Source organism: Acomys russatus, chromosome 9 (genome assembly GCF_903995435.1).
Source record: "Acomys russatus chromosome 9, mAcoRus1.1, whole genome shotgun sequence".
Classification (NCBI taxonomy): domain Eukaryota; kingdom Metazoa; phylum Chordata; class Mammalia; order Rodentia; family Muridae; genus Acomys; species Acomys russatus.
Genome location: NC_067145.1, coordinates 37,054,869 through 37,078,976, shown reverse-complemented (window position 1 = coordinate 37,078,976; position 24,108 = coordinate 37,054,869). Strand labels below are relative to the sequence as shown.

Below are 24,108 nucleotides of genomic sequence, written 5' to 3'. Positions count from 1 at the left end.
TGTTCTCATGTTCCTAAAAACAGTTCTGTACAGACATTTACCCATTGCTTAAAACTTACTGTGGTTAAAAGTAACATAAAACTGAATTCTATATTCAGAGTGTACTGGCTGCTAGGATCCCCAAGGTAACAATTAAAGCCTTAGATGCATGATAGCATTTGGACGCAGCTGTAGAATTCTATGCCCAATTAGAGCTTTCTGGAAACAAGACAGATCAGGTGTGACTCTTCCATCCCTTGTCTTCAATCCTGCCAAGGTTGTGGACCTGAGTCATCTTAAGCCAGTAAATAATACCTGACTGTTGTCCAGGGCCACACAGCCCATGTGCTTTTTAATGATCCTCTGAAATTTTAGAGTGTAGACTGGCAGCTGTGAGTTAATCATGCTTTCTGGAGCCAGAAGTTCTGTGGAGCCTAGGCTGTGGGTTTTCCTATTGGGGGACACTAACTAGGGGATGCGTATATCTGTATCACCTGTTTGATGCCTTTGATCTCTTCTGGGAAGATGCTTGCTGTAAATGGCTTTGGCCAGGGAAAGGGCTGTAAGTTGATTTTATATTACTGTGTTCTTTGTAGTCCAACACAAAACAAATGTGTTATCTCTAACTACTGCAGTTTGGAAGTCTGATCTGAGTATCACCAGACTAAAACCATTCAGGGCACTTTGGTTTCCATGTTCCAATGTGGTTTGATGAGATTTTACTGTAACAGAATAGAGGAAGTTGTAAATCAAGGCATCTTTAAATATGTTGATGGTAACTGTTATGATCTAGATAGCAATGAGGCCATAAAATTACGCTATGCAACAGATCTCACATGGGAGGTTTATTATGGAGAGGGTATACAGCGACTGTCTCTGGGCTCGGGTGGAGGGAAGAAGAGAGCAAAAGGAAGCATGGACTGGCCTTTTATAAGGGATATAGCACATGCCCAGTGGGAGGTATAGGACTCCAGTTATGTTTTTGTTTTTTCCTATTTGAGAGAGTTCACTTAATGAAAAGGGGACATGTATCTTGACCAGGCAACCTGCAAAAGAACTGAGGCTGGTTCAGGCTGGGTGGGGAGAGATGGAGTGGGTTCCACTGCAGAGTGGGAGCAAGTAGTCAGAGGACACTGGTGGGGTGAAAATAGGTGCCAGAGTAGAGCTATTAAGAGTGACCTGTTCCAGGAGAGGGAGATAAGGAGGCTGAAGAAGCCAGAGGAGAGGGAGCTGTGGGCTGAGGCTGGTAAGGAGGGTGCTTGTTAGCAGGATCAAGGGTAGTGGAGGTTTCTTCTGGGTGAGACTGCATAGCTAGAAGGAGCTGAGAAGGGGGACAGAAGAACAGTAGGAAGATTTGGGGTGAAGATAGAGAAAGCTTGTATATTGGGGACCTCCTCCCATTTACTGGATCGCTGGCAGCAGTTTTAAAGGTCCTGTGTAATATCCATCTAAGGTGATGTTAGGAGGCCATTTGGAGTCATTGTCTAAGAGGTATTGAAACAAAGTTTGGCTCCAAAGGTGTCTAAGTTTAGAAGCCCTTACGTCAGGCACTAGGTGTAGGAGTCCAGGGTTCTACAAGAGGCATCCCAACTGGGAGCTTGGAAGTATAGTAGAAGACACAGTTCCCATGAGTGAGGATCAGGCGTGATCCCAGTGCATCCCGAGAACACAGGGAGGACTGGAATGAGATGGTAACAACCTCATCAGTGAGTTGTTACAGCATTGCATTGGGACCAGAGCTAAACGCTCAAATAGACATGGTCCACCTAGTACTAGGATTTGTGAGGGGGGAGAGGGAGACAGGGAGAGAGGGAATTGTGTTGGTAGAAAAAGGAAGCCTCAAAGTCAGCAATGTGGGTTGGCAAAGAGGATCAAATGTAGCCTTCAAGACCATGGCTAAGGGTACCTTCATCTCCAAGAATACCAGAGGGGTGCCAGACAAGGTCAGTTCCTCACATCCAGGGAAATGTTTACTCTGACCAGGATGGGGGAACTTAATAGTCTCATTGGCATTAGATGGAGCATTCAGTGTCTGTTGGCCAGAAAGTGAGCCTGTTGTAGGTGGACTGGAAAGAGGGTCCTGGTGTGTGGCTTTGACCCTTGACGGGGAGCACAAACACCAGGAGAGTCTTACCAAGTGATGGCGCCAAATATTACAGTCTATAAATGCAAAATAATCCCCCCTCACCCCCCCCCCCGCCACGACAAGGTCTCCATGTTAGCCTTGGCTGTCCTGGCCTCAAACTCACAGCGATCCACCTGCCTCTGCCTCCCGAGTGCTGGGATTAAAGGCATGTGCCACCAAACCCGGCAGGATGCAACAAATCTTATGTGGGAGGTGTTGAAGTTATTTTTGCAAAACAGTGTATCTTTATTTTTTAACCTGGGTATCACACAAACAATTGAGACTCCTTTATAATACAAAGCCTCACAACACAATCTGAGCAGTTTAAGTCTGTTCTTAACCTCTATGCTACTTTGCCTTACTCCCAGCAAATATCCCAGCTAAACGTGCACTTTGTAGCTTTCCTGGGCTCCAGCTCCTTCCTCCTATCTTCTTTGGATCTCTACCCATGGCTGCAATCCTGTTTCCTCTCCTGCTCCCCCCCCCCCCCCCCCCCCCCCCCCACGGCAGTAAGTCCAGCCCTATCCTCTCCCCTGCTTACCGATTGGCTGTAAATTGCTTTATTGACATAACAGGGGAACAGTTGGGGAGCAGAGTTTACACAGCATTTAGAAAAGAAATCAGAATTTAAGCTACAAAATAACCTTATGCCTACAGGGAGGTTTATTTGGGAGAGGGTATACAGAGGCTGCCTCTGGGCAAGGGTGAGGGAAGAAGAAAGGAGGGACTGGCCTTTTATAAAGGGATACATATGCAGGCGGAAGATATGTGACTTGTGGCTACAGAGGGAATGTGTCACATCTTGGCAGCTAGTGATAACATATACTGATGTCCCTGAGTCTCTGGGGCAGGTGTGCAGATGCCTGATTTTTAATAGTAGCAGGAGGCAAGATCAACTAAAGTCTGGACATCTTTGTTGTAGCCTCAGATGCTATCTAAATACATCCTTATCCTTTTGATTGGTAGAAGCTAATGGGCTGTGAAGTTAGTACATTAATGTTGTAATTAGGCTCTGCACCTGCACTTTTATGGTAACCACTCCATAATCCTTGAAGTGCTATTGAGATAATCAGCTCTGTGGATATTTCATTGCATTATAAAGTAGGATTTCTCCCCCTGGGAAGTTTTCAGTCTTATCATTTGGGAGCCTGAAGCAAGAGGGTACCCATGAATTTGAGGCCAGTCTGAGCTATATGAGGATGGCCCTTACAATTCATGCATTTTATTGCTTGGTCTTTTTTTTTTTTTTTTTTTTGAGACAAGGTTTCTCTGTGTAGCCTTGGCTGTCCTAGACTCGCTTTGTAGACCAGGCTGGCCTCCAACTCACAGTGATCTGCCTGCCTCTGCCTCCCGAGTGCTGGGATTAAAGGCTTGGTCTTTAGTTGGTGAAACTGCTTTGGAAAGGATTAGTGGATGAGGCCTTGTTGGAGGAGGTATGCCACTGGGATTGGGCTTTGGAGTTGCAAAAGCCCACCGTCCTCTCATCCTCCTGGACTCATATACACTCCCTCCCTCCCTCGCCCCCTCTCCCTCCAATTCCCTCCCTTCCCCCATCCCTCCCCTTCTCCACCACTCTACCAGATGTAAGCTATTAGTTGTTGCTGTAGTTATGTGCCTGCTTGCCTGCTGCCATTTTCCCTTTCCATGTCATGGACTCACCCATTGAAATTGTGTAGCAAGCACCCAATTAAATGCTTTGTTTTATAAGGTGCCTGGTCATGGTGTCTCTTCATAGCAAAAGAAAAGTAAGACAGGAGTTGGTACCAGGAGTGGAATATTGCTATGACAGGCCTGACCATTCTCTTTGGGGAAATCATGCAAAATGCTGTGAGTTTGGATTAGGAAAGTGGTTGAATGAATGCTGTAAGCGAGGCTCAATGGGCCATCGTAGTAGGAGCTTGGAAGTATTTGTTGAAAGCAGTGTGAATTGTAGAGCCCCGACTCAAGAGGTCTCTGAGGGGAGCAATATTAGCAACTTGACTAAAGGCCATTTTGGTGATATTTTAGCAAAGAGTATGCTGCTTTTTGCCCTTGTCCTAAGAATTTGCCTTAGGTTAAAGTAAAGAGTTTTGGTCTAATGCCCTTAAGTGGAAGAGTCTTCAAGATAGCCTACTGTTGATTCTGTTGTATTGTTATTGGTGATCACTCTTACTCAGTGAAAAAGAGCAAGAATGGCAAAAACAAGCAAAAAGCCAAAGCCAAAATGAAGTGTTTTAGAAGAAAAAGGTCCCCATGAAATTTAATATTGGGGCCCAGTTCTTATGCATAGAGATGTGAATTTTAAAGAAAAGCCTGATTGGAAATGGAATACAGGAAGTGGTACTCCCAGGGAAAGTACCCATTCAGCTAAGCTTCAAACTTGTGAAAAGGAAATGCCTAAGTAATCTTCTGAAGTTAAGGAAAGTTTATTCAGCAAAGAAAATCATTAACACTTGAAAGCCTATGCAAAGAGGAGGGGTCCCAGGTTCTAGCCCAAGCAAGCAGAAATTGGCAGAAGCTGCTGTATCCCTTCTGGATTTAGAGTCAATAAAGATACAGGAATTAAGGGGTTCCAGAATCCTCTCTGTGGTTAATGAAGGCCACTAAGGCGAGGCTTGTGGCGAGATGCCAGAGGCCATTGTATGAAGATGGGAAAGTAAAGCCTGAAATGTATTGGAGGCCCCAGGGTGCTGGAGATATCAGAGTTGAGGAGACCTGCATTCAGTCGATGAACCAGCCCAAGAGATAGAGATTTGTTACAGTCAGCAAAGCTGGAAGGAGTGAGAGCTCCAAAGGGCCATCTAAGCAAGCCCTCTGACCTTAGACATAGAGTTAACAGGATTTGGAGTTTGCCCTGCTGAGTTTTGGTTCTTGCTTTGATTAAGTATTTTCACACTATGCCCTGCTTCGTCCCTTTTGGAATAGTAATGGTAATGTATATTTTGTGCTATTGTATGTCAGAAATTTGTAATTTATTTTTTTGATTTTACTGGGGAATATAATTAAGAGATTGTCTTCACTCTCAGGAGAAACTTTGGACTTCGGACATTAAACAGTATTGAGATGAGGGACTATGGGGGGCTTTTGAAATTGGGCTGAATGCATCTTGTGTTTTGTTAGTGACATGCTTATGGGGACCAGGGAATTAATTTTTGTGGTTTAAAGGAGAATGGCCTGCATAGATTTAAATGCTTGGTCCTTAGCTGGTGAAATCCTTTTGGGAAGCATTAGGAGATGAGGCCTTGTTTGGGGATGTGTTTCACTGGGAAAGAGTTTTGTCCCAAGTCCCTCTCCATTTATGGTTTGTGGATCAGACATCAGCTCTCATCTGCGGGCCACAGCACCATCCCTGTCTACCTGCTGCCATCCTCCCTGCCATGATGGTCATGGGCTCACCCTGTGAAACTGGAAACAAGAGCCCAATTAAATACTTTCTTTTATAAGTTACCTTAGTCATGGTGTCTCTTTGCGGCAACAGAAAAGTAACTAAGGCAAAGTTGAGGCAGATTTGTTTCCTTGAGTAGAGAATTAAAACCCTTATAGAGCTGCTGAAGACTGTAGATGATGGAACAGGCAGAAGCTAATTCTAGTCCCTTCTCTCCAGATGTTTTGATAACAGTGTTCTCACAGCATAGCCCCGACTCACCTGCAGCTCATTATATAGACCGAGGTGCCTTCTGACTCTGCCTGTGTCTGTCTCTCAGGTGCTTACAGGATTAAAGGCATACACACCTCTCCCACTTTTGAATAAAACAAAATCAATTATTATTATTATTTTTTTTTTACCTTGACTCAGACTCTGAGGTGAATACACAAGTCAAATTTCCTGAGTGTAAAGCTTCTTGTTAAGTAAAAGAACACACTTGAAGGCTAGGTCCTGCTAGCAGCTGTCATAACCTCAATACTCATCTGAGTAACAACACCCATGGGGGAGTTGTGCTGGCAGCTTGACAAGCCCACTCCCATTGGAGTTCTGGAGCACTTTTTGCCAGCTGTGTACCTGGCCCCTGATCTGAGGCTTATAGCCCCCAGGTTGCTAGAGGTAGGTGTGAAGGCACTCAGGGTGCTTTTTATCTCCTATGCTGATTTGGGGGTGTAGGCACGCTATCGTTGCCACCCTGGTGACACCACAGCTTTTGTCTGCTTGTATGAACAAGCAGCCACATACGAGGTGCCAGGCTAAAGACAGGTAGTCTTGAGGCAGTGTGAAGGGACTACAGGAAGCTGGAAGAACAACTGTAAACAAAGAAAAGGTTTCAGTGGAATAATGAGAGGCTGAGGAACAGAAAAACGTAATTATAGTTTTTCTTAATTCCTGAATTTTAACTTATATTTCATATGAATGATTCTTAAGTTTAAAAAAGAGGAAATACAGAAAAAAGGTTGAAGAGATCACAATAAATTAGAAGGTAAAAGAATGTACTATTTTGTCTGCGTGTGTGAGTCTGTGACTTTTAAGCATTGCAAATTGTACAGAACAGCAAAGGAAGGAATCTGCTCCCTTTCCTGTCCTTTAGGAGGAGGGAGCTGGAGAGGTACATGAGAAACATTGGCTGGAGAAGAGGCTAGCACCAAGCCATGCACAGGTGCACAGCCACTTAGTTGTCTGGCAGACACTTCTGCACCTTGCTCAGTTTACATACCAGCTGGAACCCAGATAGGGGGAAAGCTGCTCTTACAGTTCCTTCTGTCTCAGATGCTAAGAGAAGGGAGAAGACATGTGATCATAGAAACATCGCAGACAAACTGAGAAATTGTCAGCAATAGTGTATTTGTTACTGGAAAAAATGATTTATTTTGGCTCAGTTTGAGAGGTTATAGATAATATGGTGGGAAATACATGGTTGTGAGAGAAAGCCTGGCGTCTGGAAGTGCTTGCAGCTATGCAGTAGGAGCTAGAAGGCGCTTAGTTTGGCAGGCAGGACACAGAGAGCCCAGTCCACAACCACATGCTAGTGACCTCTAGCTCAGTTCTCTGTGTCCCAGTGCCAGCCAGCCAGGCTTCTTGTCTAAATAGTTCCTAAAACAGTGCTGCCAGCCGGAGACGGTCTTGAAATGCATCAGTCTATGGGGGTCAGTTTATATTCAAACCATTACAGATGGGGAAGAAATGCCAGAAGGCAAGAGAAGACAGAATTCTGGGAGCCTTGTAGACTGCCTCTGTGTAAGCCTCAGTGCATGAGGGTTCAGGAACTTGGACTTCCTGAAAGCTGCTGTCGTGTCTGTGGAAGAAGTTGTAACAGGTACTTACACTCAGTTTTGAGAGGATTGGCAGAAAGGATAGCTGCAAACTGTTCTGATCTGCCTCTCCATCTGGGGCTTTGTGTAGACTCTTTTTCTGAGGCACAAGTTTACGCTCCTCCAAAGTCCAGGTGACATAGCTTTGTTGATCTGAAGAGTCTGCTGGTGTCTAGCAGTACTGGGCTTAGGGATCATAGAGCTTAGAGAAAATTAGGAAGTTTATTGGAAATACTAACAGGGTTGGGTATCATCTGACTGATGAAAGTGTACACACACACACACACACACACACACACACACACACACACACAAACAACACACAATGGGAGTAGCTCTGCTGTAAAGACTAAGTTGCTAGCTGACAACAGTTAGCCTTGGGTCTGAGATTGGGCCAGGCACTGGCTGGACATTCCCTTAATCTATGCTCTATTTTTATCCTTGCACATCTTGAGGGCAGGGTAAATTTTGTGAAGAAGTTCTTGTAGGTGGGTTGGTGTTCCCTTCTTTTCTTTTTCTTTTTAAAAATATTTTATTAATTTATTCATATTACATCTCAATTGTTATCCCATCCCTTGTATCCTCCCATTCCTTCCTCTCTCCCATTTTCCCCTTACTCCCCTCCCCTATGACTGTGACTGAGGGGGACCTCCTCCCCCTGTATATGCTCATAGGGTATCAGGTCTCTTCTTGGTAGCCTGCTATCCTTCCCCTGAGTGCCACCAGGCCTCCCCTTCCAGGGGACATGGTCAAATATGGGTCACCAGAGTTCGTGTGAAAGTCAGTCCCCACTCTCCACTCAACTGTGGAAAATGTCCTGTCCATTGGCTAGATCTGGGCAGGGGTTCGAAGTTTACTGCACGCATTGTCTTTGGCTGGTGCCGTAGTTTGAGCAGGATCCCTGGGCCTACATCCGCCCATCATAATGTTCTTGTAGGTTTCTAGGACCCTCTGGATCCTTCTGTTTCCACATTCTCCCATGCTTCTCTCACCTAAAGTCCCAACAGGATATCCTCCCCTCTGTTCCACTTTCCTGGTAAGTGAAGACTTTCATGGACGTGCCCCTTGGGCTAGTGTCCAGATATAAGTGAGTATATACCATTTGACTCTTTCTGCTTCTGGGTTAACTCACTCATTATGATAATTTCTAGTTCAATCCATTTGTCCACAAATTTTGGGAATTCTTTGTTTTTAATAGCTGAGTAGTATTCCACCAGAATGGCTAAATCAAAAATTCAAGTGACACCACATGCTGGTGAGGACGTGGAGAAAGAGGAACATTCCTTCATTGCTGGTGGGAATGCAAACTAGTACAACCACTTTGGAAATCTATCTGGCGCTATCGCAGAAAAATGGGAATAGGGCTTCCTCAAGACCCAGCTATTTCACTCCTTGGAATATACCCAGAAAATGCTCCACCACACAACAGGGACATATGCTCAACCATGTTCATAGCAGCCTTATTCATAATAGCCAGAACATGGAAATAGCCTAAGTGTCCCTCAGTAGAAGAATGGATAAAGAAACTGTGGTACATTTACACTATGGAATATTACCCCTCTTTTCACTAGGCATTCTGGGTGGTCTTCTCAGCATTCCTGATTCCTGCTAATAGGAGTCTCATCTAGAGTTAAGGGAGGATGCTTAAATCTCACTCAGAAGGGGAAATAGAATAGAGTGGAAGTATTTGAAGACAGATAACAGGGTAGGAGAGGGAGCTCGGAGAGAAATGAGGGTGGAGATCAGACCTGGGGAGAGAGAGCAGGAGTGGGAGGACAGTGGGCTTGCAGAGAGACGGGAACTCGTGGGTGGTGGCATCTCTATGACAAGCTGGAGATCTGTGACAGGATAGGTTCCTGGGAGGATATGGGGGACTCTTCATTTTTAAGCTGTGAAGGTGTTTCAGAATGGGCCTGGAATTTCCTGTTGGCCTTAGGGACACCTAGCTGACACCAAGAACCCCTTTGTCTTGGCACTGTATGGTCTTAGTTCACAAGAGGCTCTGTCTCCTGGTTTTTAGCATCTTGACACGTACATACCTATTTTCATGTACTCAGACCCATCTGCACAGTCACATACCCCTTCTCTCTGTATACACAGCCATACCGCCTTTTCTTCCATAGACAGACTTCTTTGTGTACAGAGGCCAGGTGGGACCCTCTTCGGACTCGCTTTTCCCAGCTGGCAGCTGGTTATGAAGAGCTCTTACACTTTGGGAAGGGGGATCAAGAACCAGAACAATCCTGTATCAGTGTTCATTTGTGGAATTGCTGTAATTTGCAGTGCTAACACAAGGCCCAGTTTCTTCTGTGAATCCTTCCTTTCTGGTACAGTGTTCTGAGTTCACCTGTACACAGAGGCAGATGCTGCTGTGGAGGAGACAACCACCCTTTCACACGTGAGCTCATTCAGTATTAGATTGCACAGGAATGAGAAGTCCTGTGCCTGTGGGGTGTCCTGTCTTGATCTCTACAGATGGAACCAGTCATAGAAACCACGTGTAACACACTAGCGTGCACTTCAAAACTATATTTGTGTTTTGGCCAAGTTAAAGTAACATTATTTTACTATTTGGCAACTTTCAGTTGGTAATTAAGTATAGCAGATCCTACCATGAAATTATCCAATTCAGTTGTAGCACTGGTTGCCCCAGGGTTCTGATTGAAATGCTTGTGACAAGTAGGACACAAGTAGACTGAGGCAGCAAAGTGCTGCAGTAAAGAACTGTGAGAGACTTTGGCATGTTGGTTTTTCCCAGTAGTATGACAAGCAGTTTCTCTATTTCCTGGATGGCTGTCATAACTGAGCCTTCCAGTTCTGGGAATGCTTAACCTTTTAAGTCCCATGTGACTTGGTGACTTAGCAAGTTTGAGTGCTAACTTGCCACTTTGGGCAGGTTACATATTTGTGGTAGCCCTCAATGGCCCACTTGAAACACATGCAGGATTTGGAGAGATGGCTCAGTGTGTGAAAGAGTTTGTTCTACAAGAGTTCAGTTCAACTCCTCAGCACGCACATCAAAACTCACTGAAGAATGCAGGCAGGAAACTTCTAAGGAAGACAGCTCCTTCTGATTCACTGAGGAACTCTACCTCAAGGCAGTACAGCGTGGGAAGTCATAAAGATACTAGGTGTTCTGCCCTAGCCTCCACATCTGTTGCACAGGTTATCACACTTGCACACACAGGTGCTTGTACCACACAGAAAAATCAGTCTATGGTAGAATTTCCCTAATAACCCATCGTAGGTCTGAAACAAAATAATGTATGCAAAACCTTTAGTACGATGCAGGCACAAAGTGTGGCCACAAATTTTAATGGATATATTATGTGTGTGGGGGGATGGATGGATAGATGGGATAGTACATGTTAGACTCATGTTCATTAGAATGCATATTTACAAATACAGGTTTGTATTATATACAGATAAAAGGAAAATTTGTTGCAGTCTGGAGATACACATGCAGATGTATCTCAGAAATCTTGGTAGAACAGGCTGAATCAAGCCTCAGAGGGTCCCTCTTCTGAGTTTTACTGCTATAAACTGTGGGGAGGAACACACCCTATAATAAACTCTGCCTTGGATTGCAATCCTTAGAAAGGCTTAATAGCAGCTCTTGGTGGGAGGCTTGTAGCAAGCATGTAATAATGGGAATAAAGAGAAGGGATTGTGTTTGACAGAGGTTCGAGTGGCAGTGCTGCCGTAGAGCTGTGTTGTGTGCAGTGACAGTGACAGAGAGAGGAGTTTTATGTACTCCAGTGAATGGCAGAGGAGATATAGTTGGATGAGCAGGATCTCTCCTATTTGAGAGAGATCTCCAAATGGATGTTGAGCAGAGTTCCTGGTCTAGACCTTAGAAGAGAGTTCCAGAATGGAGACAAAGTTCCCGGCTAATGGTAGCTGGTGGACCAGCTCAAGGCTGTCAGCTGTACAGTTGGACAGTCTGAGAGCTCAGGTGCAGCCTTAGGATCTTGATGTAGGCTGCAGAAGAGGGTTGAATAATGACTGAAATTGGAGCTTATTATTATTTAATGTTTTATAACTTAATTATTACTTAAATATTCTAGGTAGATTTAAGTATGGACATTAAGAAGAGAAGTGTGGGTCTCTAAAGATTTGCATTTAAATGTCTTCACAATAGTTATGTCTATGATTTTGAAATTACTTTGTTCAGAGGGATCAGAAGGTTACCAAAAAATATTTTGGCTTATTTATTGTAGTTTTAAAGCTATTTATAAGGGCTGGACACATATTACAGCATGCACATGGAAGCCTGAGGAACACTTGTGCTTTCATCATTCCTCCATTCGAGATCCAGGCATCTAACTCAAGTGTCCTTCTCTATAGAAACATCTTCGTAGGATTGTTTTTTTTTGGGGGGGGGGGGAATAAGGTTTTTTTTTTTTTTTTTTTTTAAGCAAGTTTTTTTTTTTTTTTTTTTTTTAATTGGCTAGCCTCCAACTCAAGATGCTTTTTTCAGCTTTTAGAGTTGGGATTACAAGCCACATGCCTAGCTTGGTATACTTAAGTTCTATTTTAAGAACTTTTCTTTAATAAACAAGTTTCTAAGATGGTTTATGGGGGTACTTTATAGTTTTACAGACTGTTAAGATAAAAACATGGCCTAGAAAAGATCAGTGTTATTCTCTATACATATGCCAAGACATATGACTGCAGTTACAATCGCCTCAGAAAATGCTACTTGGTAAACCGGAACCGAAAGATTTGGCCTTTCAAGTCTGGCTCATTAGTAGTTTGAGCATTTTGGTTGGAAATCAATTCTCTCTCCCCCTCTTCCCCTCTCCCCGCTTCCCTCCCCTTCCCTTCCTTTTCCCCATCCACTCTCCTGTTTGGCAGGAGGTAGGGGGGAGGTACAAAGAAAGTCCTCTCAGTTGAATTGAGGTTAGTGGTCCTTTTCATGTCTTCTTAAGGCTCCCTGTCTTTCCATGTTGCCTTGGGGCGAGAAGGATAAGAACAAACAAGGAAGTAGCATTTATTTGCCAGCCAAGTTTAAGAAGATTTAAGGGAAACTGAAGGTGTGAAGAAACCTGGCCAGCAAGGAGTCTGCTGGCTGAGGAGGGAGTACAGCTAAGATGCAGGCTGCCAGCAAGTGAAGAGACTTCACTACTCACAAGTGTGGCTTCTGTTCCCTCATGACCTGCTGGCCAGTGTGTCGACAACAAAGAAGGCTATCAGTAGTTACAGATCCTTGACTTTGTACCTACAGAAGCATGACTTAAAATTAATGCTCTTTCTTTATAACAGGAAAATTCAGCAAAACTCTTCCTGGCTGTAGAAGAGACAGGGCAACTGCCAAAAGGTACAGAGAGGAAGACAATGGAATTGATTACAAGTGAGGAAGAGGAGGAAGAGGAAGAGGAGGAGGCTGGAAGTGGAGAGGGCTGTGTGCAGAACTGTGCAGAGCTTTGGCTGGAGTGTAGTTGGGAGCTGTACCTGGGATCAAAGGAAAGCTTCTTCCCTCCCCTTTAAATAGCAAAAACTTGAAAATGTTTCCGTATTGGGGAGAAGACATTATGAGTGCAGGACAGAGAGTTTGCTTGTTCAGGTTTCCAAAGCTGTGAGAGAAGCATCTACCTGGGAAAGGATAGGACTCCAGCTGGATTAAACAAGTGGTGCACTCTCAGTGTGCTTGCAACTAGACACAGGTACATCCCTACCCATTCCTGTAGATGTTACAGGAATTCAGGCAGTGCTGTTCTGTTCTTCTAGTCCCAAATTTATACTAATGCTGAACTAGTCACATGACTGGGGCAGGTGTCAAGAAAAGTTCACAGTATTTTGTTCTCTTTTGAGTAGGATAGAATTGAGTGACAGTTAAGGTTGTGATTTCATTACTGAACAAATTAATTGTTGTATGTTTAAATTTATGTAGAAAGGCTTCATTGTTTTTGAATGGCACATATTTTTCATCCTGCTTTCTAGTCACACTTAGAGGAGAAAGTTCAGCATTAAGTGTATTTCAAAAAACAAAACGCCAAACAATTCGACCTTCAGTTCTTCTCTGTTAAGTAGCCAGGGAAAAATATTGTACTCTCCATAGTGTGAGGAGCCTGAGGAGTTAGTCACGTGACATCCTAGTCAGGAAGCAGGGTGAATGCTGCTGCTGCTCAGCTCACTCTCTCTTTTTCATTTAATCCAAGATCCCAGCCTGTGGAACAGTATCCCACATTTTGGGTGGATCCACTTACTTCAGTTAATTGAGTGTAGAAACTCTCTCTCTCAGAAATGCCATGCTCAGAGATTTGTCATCTTTGTGATTCTAGGTCATGCCAAGGTAACAGTATTAAGTGTCATAAGTACACCTTGTTAGTGTGACACACAACACACCACCTCTAAACCATAACCTTCTACTCTTTGACATCTAGTTGTTGCATTCAGTACAATTTCACAAGTCCAAAATCTTTCAGACTTCAAACTTTAGTTGTCAGTCTCTGTTCTCTCTCTCTTTTTTTTGAAGAATGCTTCTAATTATTCAGTCGTGTAAACATGGCCATTCCAAAAGCCACTGAAGGAGCATAGCAAAGACAAACCTAGCAAGGTAAACACCAAGTGGCGGTGCTCTATTTCCAGCACCTCAGAAGAACTGCGCAGTCCCACTCCTCCAGACTGTGGGGTCTGGCAGTTGCTTTTGAATTCAGCTACAGATAAGGGTAGAATGCAACCAGATCTTTTGCCAGAGTGTACTGTGCACGGCATCTACCCTATTCCTAATAGCATCTGTGCTGTCCTTTGGATCCTCATGAGCTGGGCCCCCAGTTTCCTCATTTTTCCAGCGTTCTGGTTCTTCCACATTCCCATTAAAGCTCTGAATATAAGCAAATGCTGACTGGCGCCTAGGAGAGAAGATCACGCTTGAGTCACAATCTTGGCTTGAAGGCTGAGCTCTAGTACTTGCTGTTTTATCTCAGAAAAGTGTCTTGTTTGTTGTCAGCTTCAGTTTTCTAATTTATATAATGAGAAGAGTAATAGCATCTCCCGAAGACTGTTGGGAGGATTAGCAGACTTTCTGGAACAGAAAAAATGTGACTGATGCATCATAAGCCTTAATGTGTGGAAATTCCCTAACGCTGCTTTCCCTCAGACTTCAATATTTCCTTGACCTTTTCCATAGTTTCCATGTCACTAACTTAAGGATAACTGAACAGACACATTGTGCACAGGGTTGTGATATTTTTGCTTGCGTGCTTGTAATATTTCAGTATGTCTTCCTTATTTGCTTCTCTTAAGAGCTGGTAGAGATTACATATTGATGCGTCACGTCACTGAGATGAATGATCTGCTTTGGCCAAGAACTGTCAGAGACCTCCATTTACCATTTAGGAAAAAACAGGTACTTGGCCACACTACAGGAAATATTTCAAGACAAGCCAGCATGAAGTAGTGTTGGCATTTATTACAAATAGAAGGAAAGGGCTCAAGAGATGGTACAGCAGTTATGGACACTTTTTGCTCTTTTGGAGGACCCAGACTTGATTCCTGGCACTGACATAGTCACTCAACACCATCTATATAACTCCAGTTCCAAGGGGACCAAGCACACAAGTGGCACACAGACACACATGGCAGCAGAACACCCACATACAATGAATGAATGAATGAATGAATGAATGAATGGAAAGAGGAGCTCTTGGGGAAAAGATAAGGCACACTTCAGTGCCCCAGTGTAGGTTCCCAAAGGAGAGTCATCCTTGAACATAGATGGGATTTGGAAACGTTGCTTGTTTGTTTTTTTCTTTTTTGAGACAGGGTTTCTTTGTGTAGCCTTGGCTGTACTGGACTTGGCTTTGTAGATCATGCTGGCCTTGAACTCACAAAGTTCTGCCTCGGCGAGTGCTGGAATTAAAACTGTGCACCACCTTGTGTTTTTTTTTTTTTTTTTTTAAATCATGGAGACTATAGGGTGGCTTTGGAGGTACCATAGATATGGTTGCACTCTGATAATATCAGGACCAATTGTGTTTTCTGCTCAGATTCTAAGAAACTGTAGATTTATAACTGATGAAGGACAAAGGCCTTAAGCAAATATTATTTTGTGTAGAATTTTAAAATTTTATTTTTCAATTAATTGTATGTATATGAATATTTTACTTTCATGTATGTATGTGTGCCACATGAGTGCCTGGTTCCCATAGAAGTAAAAGAGCTTTAAAATCTCCCTGAAACTGGAGTTAAGATGGTTGTAAGGTGTAATTCGGTGCTAGGAATCAAACTGTGGTCCTCTACAAGAATAGTAAGTGGTCTTGATGACTGGGCTGTCTAGCCAGCCCCTGTGTTGGAATTCTTACCTCTTACCTGACAAGATGCTTCAACAAGACGATGGGAAGAAAACGACTCTTTTCCCTTTCCGTGTCCGTGTAACTTCCCCTTCTTATTCTGAGTTACTCCACTGAGATCTAAGTATCACCAGATGAAGTTCTTAGTATGGAAACAGAAACAAAGTCACATTTGGGTTTCATAAATGTAACTGTTCAAATTTAAAAATGAAAATGTTTTCTGAGAGTAATTTGTTAGGAAGAAAATCCAATATTAAAGTGTGAAAACAAGTAAAGGGTAAGAAACTGCATGAACTCCAATACATTTCCTTTTGTCTCTGTGTCTTCTTTAGCACTCTACCAGGTGTAATTTTAGAATAGGAATAAATCTTACTTTAAAAGAACATATATTTTTCTCTAAATTTCACAGGTAAGAGAAGCGCGTTTCAGGTAGGTCACAGCTGAGATGTGGCCTGGCCTCTGTAGATTCCTATGAGTGCTGATAGACAGAGGTGCTTAGGCTAATGTGTCCATTTGCTTTCATTTGAAATGATAGTTTGCAGTATTGTGGTCTTGAATTATTGGACTCACACAATCCCTCTGCCTCAGCCCAGTAGCAGATGTCACGTGTGTGTAAGCATACTGGTCACTTGATTTTTTTTCTTTTTTTGTCTGTATATCTATTATCTAATCCTTAATTTATCTGAAGTATGATAAAACATACTGCTAGTAGTTGGAATGGGACTGCGCTGTGAGTCTTTCTCATGCATACATTACCATTCAGTGTCTACAGCCCTGTGGCTCTTCACTGCAGCAAGTGGGTTAATGCTTGTTTACTTTCTCTTGCTGTGATAATCTCCATGACCAAAAGCAGCTTGGGGAGGAAAGGGTTTATTTCTTAGAACTTTTCTGGTCACACTTTATCTAAGGTCAAGGCAGAAAACTAAAGCAGGGCCAAGAAGGAATGGTGCTTGCTGGCTTATTCATCAAGGCTTGCTCAGTTTTACTTCTTTCTTTTCCTTCTTTTTTGGTTTTTTGATCAGTTTGCTTTCTTATACAACCCTGGAGCACCAGCCCAGGGATGGCGCTATGCACAATGATCTGGGTTCTCCCATATCAATCATTAGTTAAGAAAATGCCCTAGAGACTTGCCTTCAGGCAGCTGGATGAATTGAGTCCTTTTCCCAGCTATCTCTACCTTGTGTCTAGTCTCAAAGTCCAAGCAAGAAGGACAGTCTTGGATTTGGGATCCTCCTGCCTTTGCTCTCTTAAGTGCTAGAATTTCAGTCTTGGATTTGGGATCCTCCTGCCTTTGCTCTCTAAGTGCTAGAATTTCAGTCTTGAATTTGGGATCCTCCTGCCTTTGCTCTCTAAGTGCTAGAATTTCAGGTATCTGCCATTGTGCATGGTAAGCGCCTTGTTTTTCTGTGCACTTTCTTGATAACTCATCAGTTTCTTAGTGCTAAAGTACAGACTAATCTGTCTTGGTTGAGCTGCTTTGAGCCATTTGTTCTTATTTTCATTTGCCTGACAGGGTATTCCTCTAAAAACATTCCTTGTAAAAATTGTATTTGCTTCTGTTCATCGTAGTGACATGTTCACTAAAAGAATTTAGAAAATGGCATATAAACACAAGACGAAAACAGCTATCTACTTTGAACCTTGCCCCTCAGATAATCTTAGCAATTTGTGTATCTTCTTCCAGCATATTTCTTGTTCATATAGATATTTGAAATTTTCTTATGGATTTTATTATTTGTTCACTTGAGGCCTTCTTGTGACTATCAAACAATCATATTAGCAGATATGTGTGCACTTGTGACTATCAAACAATCATATTAGCAGATACGTGTGCACATTTGGATTCATACATTGTAACCGATGACCATGCGCTCTTCTCCTTGTCTCCACCTTCACTTGTAACAGTTACAAAAATACTGTGTTTTTTAGTTGTTGTTTGTTACACATATCTTGCTTTTAAAATTTTGTACAAAGGAAAATTAAATGGTAGTAAGATAAGAGTTCTCAGAAGAGCAAAGCGGCTGCCTCCCTCCTTCCATCCGTCCCTCCCTCTTTCGTTTTTAAACAGGCATTTGGATTTATAAAATAGCCTTTTGAGAGTTTAGAAATTTAGGATTATTCAGTAATTGCCAGTAAGAGACTCTTAAATAAATAGCGTGCCCTTCATAGAATAAGCGCAATGGAATTCCTTTGTGTTGTCTTAAACCACTTTTGAAAAGCCCAAGTACAGTTACTTCCTGTTTCCCATGGTATTTCTTACCAACTATTAGAAGAGCTGATAGTTAACAAAGCTGCTGTGGAAGGGCGGGTCCATTCTGAAATGGGCTTGGTCTGGTCTCAGTGTCCGCGTTCCGTTGCTTAAACATGAATTTCCTGCAGAGTTTTTCCTGGGGAATGACATCTGTACTCTATGTATCCCAGATGTTCTTGTACATACATGTGCTGTCTTGACTTTGTCCTTACCTCCAGACCCAAGTCAGACTTTCTGGAAAGGATTACGGAGTCTATTTTAGTCGCTCCACTCTACAATTGTTAGCAGCAGTCATAGAGAGAGGGACAGGAAGGGGCCTGACTGCTTGTGTTCCTGTTTGTTCACAAAACCAGTGGGGTCTGCATTTATCTCTTGCTCCAGACCTTGCTACTTTACCTACCTCTGACCTTACAACACAACAAGCTTTGAGATTTCTGTAACACAGGCTACAGTAGTGATACAGAGCCTTTTAAATATATAGATGTTGGAACAGTCATTGTTGGTGGGGAGAAGTGAGACTTCATACAACCATGGCACAAATAATGGAGTCTGGAGTAGATTCCAACACATAACCTAGGGACTATAGTCCCCTGATTTCTTCACTCTTGATCACATTGCCTCTCTTTGTGGCTGATGCTGTGTGTGTGTGTGTGTGTGTGTGTGTGTGTGTGTGTGTGTGTGTGTGTGTGTGTCTGTCTGTCTGTCTGTCTGTCTAATGCTTTTTAATTATGCCATGAGTGTTCCTCATCTGACAGGTCATTTCTGCTGAGACATACATGTGAGTTCATGTGACAGTGCTATTTTAAGGCATCTCCTTCCCACCTCTCTGTAACAGTGTTTCCTGTGCAGCAACTCAGGGTGGTGCTTTTATTGCTGTTGTGTTTCAAAGCTACCTAGGCTTGTGGCTTTCCGTACGATGCTTTCTTCCTCAGCAGTGAGTGCTGCAGTTGCAGATGGAGAGATCGCTCTGTATATTAGTGTTTCTGATCATGCAGGGTCCTTTAAGAAGCTAGAGTGCTTCCGGGTGTCTTTGTGGTGTTGACAGGTGTCTGGGCTGCTTGCTGTGAATACAGCCTTGTTTCACCACATTGTAGAATGAAGCCATTGTAAGCCAGGAACAAGTTGGCTTTCACACTGTTGTTAGCCAAGCAGAAGCAGCCTTCTTTGAAAATACTTTCAATTTGGAAGGAACAGTGACAAGACTGACAAGAGCTTTCCCAGATGTTGGGTATTTGTGGCCTCACTGGGCAACACAGTTTCTTCTGTCTGTCTACACTGAGTGCATTTCTTGTTTTCTTAATTTCAGTGCTGCTTGAATTTGGCCTTAGAGTAGCATTGGACTTCCAGTGAAAAGGCCAGAGTGTCTTAGTTTGGTAAACTGTTTACACCCCCCCCCCCTTCAGCATAAAATGTGTTTTCTGGAAAGAAAGCCTTGTGATTTAAGACGATTTTCCTTATGAGACCAACAGCGAAACAAAACAATATTTCCATTTACAGGTTAGGGAAGGTGAAGAAGTGTTAAAGGGCTGGTGGACCTATTGTTAAGTAATAGTTTAGAAGTTTGGGGAAGGCATACAAAGTACTAGGATATAACTCAATGGATCATAAAGGAACTTAGCAAGCAGAGTGCAGAAAGTGGAAGCTCTTTCTCTATAGACCTAGCTAGTGTGGACACACTGTAGGGGCCTAGTATAGAACATGGAAAATAGTACTGCTGGGTGTCTGCTTTTATGAATAAAGTTTTATTAGAATAAATCCACACTTGTGCATTTATGGGTTACTTTTGTTCTGAAGCACAGATTGAATAGTTACAGTGAGGGTTATATGTTCCACAAGGCCTGACCCTCTGTGGAGAAATGTTGCTGGTTATCTGTGAATAAGTAGTGTGCCCCCACCCCCATATCTGTGTTTGTTTCTGTATGTCTATGTGTGAGAGAGACAGAGACAGATTGTGATGTCATAAGTAAAGGTGTTATGTGGATCATTAAAGGATGTTTCCTATCTGTAAAGCTTGTAAGCCCGCCATTCACATGTGATGCCTACTGACATCATTTGCGTTGTTTCATCTGGCTCAATAGTCAACAATAATGGGGGACAAGGAGGGCAGTGATGTTCCTTTTGTGGACATACTTAGCTTATGTACTTAGGGAAGTCTACTGACTATTGAGTAGTTCTAAAAAGACAGTAGTGAGGAAAGGAGGAAACTTAAAGAACATATAGTATTGAGGGTGGGTGGGAATCCTGGAAAAGTCAGGGACAATTTGAGGATTAGTCAGGGTTTTCCTAGAATGAATTTTTAAAAATTTTATTACTTTCTAATTTTATATTGAAAATTCATACAGTATATTCTAATCATGCTCCTCCATCTCCTCTCAGATCCTTCCTAACCACCCAACTTCATGCTCTTTTTTCTCTCCTTATTTAGGAAATGAGCAGGCAAGTTAAAAAAAAGAAAAAAAGCACAGGAAACCCATAAAAGCACAAAATTGAAAACCATAATATACAGGCAAAAGACCAGTTTTTTTTTTTTTTAAACTCTAAATAAAGCAATATGATGAAAAAAAAAAAGTCTACAAAAATGGCATCGAGTTGTTTTTGTGCCTCTTTCTATTTGTGTGACTTTGGGTAAACTCTGTAACTTTGAATCGTTTCCTTATTGGCAAAATGAAACTCTACCTACTTATCTATTAATTTATCTGAATTCTGTTTTTTATTTAAAAAAATTTTATTTAGATCACATCCCGATTCTTATCCCCTCACTTGTATCTTCCCATTCCCCCCTCCCTCCCCCTTTCATTCTGTTCCTCTCCCCTCGGCCTGTGACAGAAGGGGGCCTCTTCCTCCACCATATGACCACAACCTATCAGGTCTCATCCCTGTAGCCTGCTTCCCCTTCCTCTGAGTGCCACCAGGCCTCCCCACCAAGGAAAAGTGGTCAAATAGGGGGCACCAGAGTTCATGTCAGAGTCATTCCCCGCTCTCCACACAGCTGTGGAGAATGAGCTGTCCCTTAGCTAGATCTGAATAGGGGGTCTAGGTTTACTGCATACATTGTGCTTGGTTGGTGCAGCAGTTTGTGCAGGCCCCCTGGATCCACATCTTCCAGCCTTGGTGGTTTCTTGTAGAGTTCCAGGACCCTCTGAGTCCTTCTATCTTCCCATACCTCTCTTACCAGGAGTCCCAATACCAAGTCCCACCATCTGTCCCACTGTCCCGCTGAGTGAAGATTCTCAGAGGACATTCATGTTGGGCTAGTATCCAATTATAAGTGAGTATATATCATGTGTATCTTTCTGGGTCTGGGTTGACTCAGTCAGGATGATCATTTCTAGTGCATCCATTTGCCTTCAAATTTCAAGATTTCCTTGTTTTTAATGGCTGAGTAATATTTGATAAGGTAAATTACCACAGTTTCTTTATCCATTCTTTAAAGGAGGGTCATTTAGGTTGGTGCTCTGTAACCCACAGATGAGTCAGAGAGAGAGGGAGGGGGAGAGGGAAGCAGGGGGAGGGGAGGAGGGAAGAAGGAGGGGGAGAGGGAGGAAGGGAGAGAGAGAGAGAGAGCGCGCGTGCAGGTGCAGGTACAGGTACTGGGCTTTGGAGACCCTGCCCTTGTGTCCACCGGCCCCTGGGGCCTTCTGTGGACTGGCAAGGTGGTCTAAGGTAAAATCCATTCATCTCCTGGGTTCTCCCCTGGGCCAGTAGATCCAGATGCTGATGCCTCACTGCCCACAGTTCAGTCCCAGATACAGAGTCCAAGATACAGAGTAGCTGCAGCTCTCAGAACAGACAGTATGCATCCAGTCTCTGGGGATTGGGCACCAGTCCTCCATGTACCACTTGGGTGGCCTAAGATCAGACCCACCCTGTGCTCTGCACGTTGTGGAGCCCTCTCACCTAGGGCTTTCCAGGTCTTGTGGTCTGTAATTCCCAGCCTGGTCTCTAGGCTCCGTCCTCCTGATCAGACACTATGTGTTGGTGCAGCCGTCTTGGATCTTCTTTCTTTACCTGCATTTTAAATATGTGTTTTGAAAACATAGGCATCCAACTTGGCCCTTACACATGCTAAGCAACCACAGCCACTGGTATGCATTCCTAGTCCAAATGGAGATAATGTGTATACATAAAGTTCTTAGATCAGTGTGTGGCTTATAACCACTATGCATTAGGTATTATTATTTATAGTGTTGATGCAACAAGCATAGTCTCACCTTAAAGGGAATAGCTTATCCTGACCAAGTAGGAGTTGCCATGACCAGGGAGCACAGACTGAGGTTACCTCCAATTATGTCTCCCAACATGGTAAGAGTCTGATGCAGTTTTATAGCAACAGGAGAAATAGTCATAAATTAAGACACTTTTCAAATACTTGGTGGAAACTTTAGTAGGCTGATTAAGTAAGAATAAGTGGGGAGATTTCAGCTATAGGCCTCAAATGCTGTCTGCTTGTGTTTTTAGTCTTTGGTTGGCGGAAGCTGGGAATATTTTTGTTTTGTTTTTTTCATCTTTTGTTTGTTTTGTTTTGTTTTGTTTTTCGAGACAAGGTTTTCTTGTGTAGCCCTGGTTGTCCTGGAACTTGCTTGGTAAACCAGTCTAACCTTGATCTTACAGATATCTGCTTCCCTCTGCCTCCTGCATTAAGGGAATGTCACCACTGCTGGGCTGAAACTAGGGTGTTTTTTGTTTGTTTGTTTTTAATTTAATACTTTAAAAAGGTTTTATCTGTTAATCACAGGATATTTGGCTACAGGGGGGCAAGAAATGGCTATTTGTGGGGCTAAAATAGATCAAATGCGTTTGGGCTCTGGACCTATAGCATTCCAGTTTCTCTCGTCACTCAAGTTTAATAATTTGGTCAGCCTTACAGGAAGTTCAGCAGAAGGTGCAGCTGCTTTCTGAGAACTTTGTTCACAGTTCCCTCTGCTGAGTAGGTGTAATGTTTTGTGCACGTGGAGGCCACATACTATATGTTAACTATTTTAATGTTCTACTTTATTATTAGGATCTGATATAGATGAGGCTAAGCAGTGAGTAGAAGAACACTCTTTAGAGGAAAGGAGGTAGCAGAAAAAGCCATTAAAACAAACAGTGGCTCTCAATCTGTGACCCTTGGGAGTCAAACCACCCTTTCACAAGGGTTGCTTAAGACTATCAGAAAACATGGATATTTACATTATAATTCATAACAATAGCAAGATTACAGTTTTGAAGTAACGAAAATCATTTTATGGGTGTGGGCCACCACTACATGAAGAATTGTATTAAAGGGTCACAACATTAGGAAGGTTGAGAACCACTGCATTAAAATCTACTAGCCATATGATCCTGATCTGATTTTCTTTCTTATTTAATCCTCTGTATTTGATATAACATGTGACAAACATTTTTTTTTTTTTTTCCTTTTTTTTTCCCCATGTGTATAGGAAAGCTGAGTGGCAGCTGCAGGCACTGTGCTGGCCTGGGCTGTCAAAGTCTCTCCAGTTACTCTGGCATGTGACAAACATTTGTAGTTATTACTAGTGCAGACTTAGAGGAGTAGTATTGACTATTGATCTGTGTATGTGCGCATGTGTTCTCTCATGTGGATGCCTGAGTCAGGATTGGGGTGCTTTCCTCTATCCTTTTTATTTTTTGAGGTAAGAGCGCTCATGGAGCCTGGCATTTTCTGATTGGGGTAGGCTAGCTGTCCTATGAATGCCTAGGGTCTACCTGTCTATCCTCAGCTAGAGTGACATACATGCCACATTCTCTAGCTTTTACACTGGCCTTTGGGATCTGAATCACCTTGTGTTTTCCCAGCTAGCACTTTTATCTACTGAGCTATATACTCAGACCCATGGAGCTATTGCTTTTTGAAATTTTGGTGTGTTTATTAGGTAGCTGGGATAGCTGAGTAAGCAGTGTCAGAGTTTAGAAGGGGTTGACTTTGAGGAGATTGGCAAGCAAGTAAGAAGGGTATGGTAGGAGAGACTTGTAGTCCAAAGTGAGGAGGCTGGAAGCATCCAGGTGTGTGTGCAGGAGTGATGGGTGGTGGTGGTTGTTTTTTTGTTGTTGTTGTTTTGAGTTTTGTTGTTGTTGTTGTGTTTTAAAAGCTATACAAAACTGCTTGGGGCAGATGTAGCAGAGTTCTCAGACAGAAGAACTTGGACTCTGTGGAGGTAGCTATGAATGTGTTAGTGAGCTTTAAGGAGAAATACAAACAGCAGGAAGTATCACATTGGTGTTTACGCTGTGAGGTGGGT

At 42.9% G+C, this 24,108-nt stretch overlaps 1 protein-coding gene and 1 non-coding gene across 2 annotated transcripts in view; one reads left to right on the top strand and one right to left on the bottom strand.

The window, feature by feature from the left end:
- Ccny (cyclin Y) overlaps positions 1-24,108 on the top strand; it is a 104,894-nt gene that overhangs the window by 18,263 nt on the left and 62,523 nt on the right. The gene's annotated exons all lie outside the window — the stretch shown is intronic.
- Positions 23,282-23,391, bottom strand: LOC127194089 (small nucleolar RNA SNORA44). The gene has a single exon (XR_007831224.1). It is a non-coding gene; the product is annotated as a small nucleolar RNA SNORA44 (small nucleolar RNA).